General features: G+C 26.7%; 1 protein-coding gene across 1 annotated transcript in view; it reads right to left on the reverse strand.

Annotated features, from left to right (window-relative positions):
• The window catches only part of LOC111683307, a 24,521-nt gene that overhangs the window by 6,748 nt on the left and 11,970 nt on the right, over positions 1 to 5,803 (reverse strand). The window lies entirely within an intron of this gene.

A 5,803-nucleotide genomic window follows, 5' to 3' on the forward strand; every position in this document is an offset into this window, starting at 1 on the left:
TAGACTATAGACTAGACTATAGACTAGACTATAGACTAGACTATAGACTAGACTATAGACTAGACTATAGACTAGACTATAGACTAGACTAAAGACTAGACTATAGATAGTAGAAGTAGACAATTTATTGTTAACATTAACTTTACTAAGTATTTCTTTCAGTGTACTTTTCTCGTACTTCATGTACTTGAACTCCAAACAACAAGCAATAAAACGTATATAATTTCAATAAAGAATAAATAAATTCTATTATAAGGAAAACAACTAAACACTCACACACTTTACAGAAAAAAACTTATTGTTAATATCTTATGAATTATTTGTTTATATTTTGGTTCTATGCTGTTTTTTATATAAGAATTGCAAATAGACTTGTATGCCTACACTCTGAGAGCATTAAATACCTAAAACTTCTTGTTCTTGTTTTTTTATTTTAATTTATTATTATTTCTTGTTACATTACATTAGCATATGATTATTATTTTTAAGCCAAGTGACAACTGTGCCACCCAATATTAAAATAGAATTAAAATAATATGAAAAAAGAAAACAATATTGTATTTAAACCAAATAAATCTTTGATATCTTTGGCGTTTTATAAAAATTTTTTAAACCCACACTCCCAGATGTCTTACGACGATTACAATTTATGCGTTGTTAGTTGGTTTTTCATAACACATTCTCAATTTGGCTTAAAGCATTTATCGGTTTGTTTCTGTTGGCATAATGACAACAAAAGTTCTTAAGACTCTTATTTCTACTGGTAAATCTGCAAGAAGTGTTTAAAAGTAAAATAACAGACTTAGCTTAGAAACAAAAAATTTATTGAAATTATAACAAAGTTGTTGTACACTTGGGTCGCCATTATTTTTTAAGTAAAAAAAAAATAATCCATCAATTGTCGTTAATAATATTAATAAAGAAATAAGGTATTAGTATTTTTTTATATACAATAATAAGGAGTGTGCTAGTTATTCAAATTATTATTATTTCATTAAGATCGGATCTGATTAGAATTTTTTTACTAAGCTTTAGTATTTGAAACCAAATACAAACATTATTTAAAACTTAAATTTAAATTTAATGTCAATTTATTTATAAAAATACTTAAGAATATTTGGTAAATATTAGGTTGGCCCACAATAATATTATATTAATAAATAGAATGATGCCAAGAAAAGCTTAGTATGACGATATATAGTGTTAAGTTTGTGGGCACAACTCAGCAATGTTAGACAAACAGCATGGGAAGAGAGAAGTAAAAAATTTGTTTACAAATTTTGTTATTCTAAATATGAAATGTGCTAATTTCGAATCTGAACACAAAATTTATCAATCACTATCTCGAAAAAGGCAGAAAATATAAATATGGCTTTTAAATGACAAAACAAATTTTATAGATAAAGACGCCTTAAATATGGCCAAAAACGGTATTTTTTTAACCTTTAGATGAGTATACATTGGTTCTCCGAATTGATAAACTAAAACACTACCAACCATTCTACTGCAGACATAACTTTGTTTTAATATAAAATGGATTCTCACTAAAAGTTAACCAACCTAATAAATATACATTTTACATTAAATAAACAAATTTTAATTAATATACTTAAATGTAACTTGTTCATTTAATTTTAGTAAATTTTTTGGTTAAACTTGTTCTACAAATGGGCATTTAATCAAAAGACTTAAGACACAACCTTGAAACACGCTTGTTTTAAAAGTTTGGTTCTTAAGTCTTTCATTTAAGCATAGTTTACATTAGATACGTTTAAAACACTTATTTCATGCATGAAAGGTTTATAAAAATTTAAAGTTTTTGCATGTTTATAATAAAGTCAGGGACAACAATTTAAATATTACAATATATAAAAAAACTGATATTTTTATATATAAAATTCATATATGAATATGTAATTTGAATTTCTCTTTTACTGTCAAAATGACCAGAAGTCATTTGTAAATCTGGCAAAAACACTTTCTTTACAAATAACATCCTCTATATGAGATTTCATTTTAACTCTATTTGGAATCAAATTTAAGGCATATTTTTGATTAACACCTATAGCTTAGCTATTAAATTAATATATGTATAAACATGCATACATATACAAACAATAAACACTAGTTTTATGACCAATTTGGTTTTTTTTTCAAGATTGCTATAAAATAAAACTGAAGAAAAAAACACTTACATTTTTATTTCACTTTTACATTTTACATGTTATTTAAATTTCTAATTTGTTTTTATTACTTAATCAATGCCAATGTCTTCGTTTTTTTTTCGTAGTTTGTTTTAACATAAGTTTGTTTTAAGACAAAAATAAATGCTTCGTTACACTTTTACAAGTTTATAATTATTTTGTGTAAATTAGCTTTATTTTTTTTTTATTACAAACATTTAACTTACATCAGGCTGCATGTAATCATGTACATTTTGTTTTAGACCCTTAAAATTTTGATATAAACCATGTTTTGTTTTCATTCTTTAACCAGAAACTGGGTTTATAGGTCATTGTGAATAGAGTTATTGGACATAAAACTTGTTAAATGATCATTAAAAATAGGTTTGTTGTTCAAACGAAAGAAAACCCTTGTTACACAAACTAAATTAATTTATAACAATTAATTTTTATAGTTCAGTTTAAAACGATCATGAATGTATTAGTGTTTGGCCCGGAAAAATAAAGTCTTATAAACGCCTTAACAGCTATTTAATAAAATGAAAATAAATGCGTATATTTATATGTGTTTCTGGTGTATGTGTGTGTGTATTTAGCATACTTCCCACACTCTTTATTTTTCAACGCACTCTTGTACGCACTTGTGTTCGCATTAGTTTAAATAATTAACAAACAAACAAAAAAAAAACAACAACAATAGTCAGCATTTGCGGCAAATAGAAACAGTTCATAACATAGTTGGCATATAATCACATTCGTTACAACAACAATTAATTGTAAAAAAAAACACTACAACAAAAACGTGAAAAGTTCATTTACACGCATTGCACATACACTTCAATGCATGACATTTTGTTTTTGTAATAAATGCATAATTTTTGGTTTAAACAATGATTAACTTGATGTTTAACTAAACGTTTAAATGCAGGCAGAAATTTCTTTGCATATACAGACATCAGAGATAAGTTGGTAGTACAGTACTTTATTGGTGAAAATCATTTGCGAAATGTATGAGGACAGGTTGTAAAGATAAATCGCAAAAAATGTTTCCATATCCTCTGTTGATTAGAGCTTAAACTTAAGGCAATTAAGGAAATATAATCCCGACTAGAACTAAAATGAGATGATATAAGGATGCAATACAAAATTAATCTTATATCAGAATAGATCTAAAATTAAGAGACAAAATATAGTTATTATCTAAATTAAGTGTAAATTAATATATTTGTGTTGTAACGTTATCAATGTATTGTAAAACAATAATATCGTCAGACATTTGACAATCGTGTATACACATTACGTTGCCGTTGCCAGATCATCGAAGGATAGTTGTGTGATGAGCGACACAAAAATTGTCTTTAAAGAAACAAATAAAAGTTAGGGTTCTATAAATCGACTTTCGAATAATCGAACAATCGACTTTTTGTCGAAAAAAGTCGAAGTCGACTATTTTGTTCCAAAAAAGTCGATAACTCGACTATCGTCTATGAAAAAAGTCGAAAAGTCGACTTTGTAAATAGAAGTCGAAGAGTCGGAAAGTCGAAAAAAGTCGGAAAGAGTCGAAAAAAGTCGAAAAGTCTAAAGAAGTCGAAAAAAATTGGAAAAAGTCGAAAATAGTCGAAAAAAGTCGGAAAAGGTCGAAAATAGAAAGAAGTCGAAAAAATTGCAACAAATAGAAAAAATACAAATAAATTTTTTTTTTTATTAATAATGAATAATAATAATAATAATATAATGTTAAATGGCAACATTATAAATTTACGCTTTTGGCAACTTTTTAAAGTCGAAAAGTCAAAAAAAGTCAAAAATAGTCGAATAGTCGGAAAAAGTCGAAAAAAGTCGGAAAAAGTCGAAAAATTGACTATTTATAAAATATTAAAAGTCGAAAATTCGAAAAATCGACTTTTAATTAAATGAAAAAAGTCGAAAAGTCGAAAAATCGACTTTTAACTAAATGCAAAAAGTCGAAAAGTCGACTTTTCATAAAATTCAAAAAATCGAAAAGTCGACTTTTCGTTTCAACTATAGAACCCTAATAAAAGTGTAGTAAAAGGAAACAATCCTGCAATGTGTAAACACAAATCTGACAGTTGTCATTTTGGTACTTTTAAGGTGAAAAAGTACCTTTTTATTTATTCAAAATTAAGAGCACTTGCTGATCCAAAAGCTCACGTGTACTTAAACAATAATAACAAAACTATTTGAGTACAGACACACATGCATTTTTATGCATATTTTTGTTTATAAAATAGTATTAAATTTGTTTTAATGCATTAATAATAGAGAAAAACGTTGCAGCATAATAAATTATAAACGCCAATAACAATAAAAACAGCAATAAAATAAACATTAACATAATAAGCAAAAGAACTAGTTAACAAAAGAAACAACAACAAAAACAGAAACCACATTAAAAACATTGGCCATCAATATGCACGTTTAACTTCTCTAATTCACACCCTCCCACTCACTCCTCTCTTTAACATTGATTTTTTATATATTTTTTATTGTTTACATTTCTTATTCTCTGCTTTTTTTTCAATTATTATTATTACTGCAGAAGTATGTATGTAGTTGCAATTGTTGTAATGCCATCATGAAAATTGTTTTTGTTGTTCTCTATAACAAACAGCTGCATTTAGCAATGCGTTTGTTGTTTTTGTTTTATACAATATTATTGGAATTTGTTTAGTAATTGTTGTAATTTGTTTGAATATTGTATTTTAAAACGTTTTTAACGAAACAAATGAAAAAAGAAATAAACAACAATTTATTGTATTGCACTTTCACTCTCTTCGTAATTCTGCAAAGAAAATAATCGTTTTTAAATACATTTATATAGAAAAAAAATATAAAACAAAAATCGTTGATTCCAAAAATTCATGCACGCACTAAGTTTAAAGCAATAATGTGTTTGCTATGGTTGTGTTGTGCTAAATTGAGCCACTTTTTTTTTCTTTTAAACGCCACCCGGCCACTGTACGAGTGAGCGAGTGAACATTGCACCGCCAACTACACCAACCATATGCAATATGAACTGACTACTAGCTAATACATACATATACATATGTATCTTGTACCCGTTTTCATTTTTGTACATAGACACAGCGTCAACCATAGAAACCTAAATAAAATAAAAATGCCATCAAAATTGCTTTGGATTGAATTGCTTAAGGCCTGTTTATGTCGATCACACATTAATTGAGGAAAAATATTATTGTACCATATCAAAAAAATAAAAAAGAAAAATTGGTTTATAAAAAAAACTTTAGATAACGCCAAAAGTGAGATAACCAGATTTTCGCAAAAAAATGTCCAATGTATGTGCAACATTTTGTGATGTAATTTTGTTTATTTTAGTTAAATGAACCGTATTTGGCAATCTTGTGTGTGAGCCAATAATTTGAAAGAAATATATTAAGTGACGGAAGGAAAAGTGATAAAGTAATTTACATTTAAGTCTCAAAATAAATATGTTTAAGTAACTAATTAACTAACTATAAACTAGATTTTAGATTAGACTATAGAGTAGACTATAGACTAGACTATAGACTAGACTATAGACTAGACTATAGACTAGACTATAGACTAGACTATAGACTAGACTATAGACTAGACTA

The sequence above is a fragment of the Lucilia cuprina genome, chromosome 5 (genome assembly GCF_022045245.1).
Source record: "Lucilia cuprina isolate Lc7/37 chromosome 5, ASM2204524v1, whole genome shotgun sequence".
Classification (NCBI taxonomy): domain Eukaryota; kingdom Metazoa; phylum Arthropoda; class Insecta; order Diptera; family Calliphoridae; genus Lucilia; species Lucilia cuprina.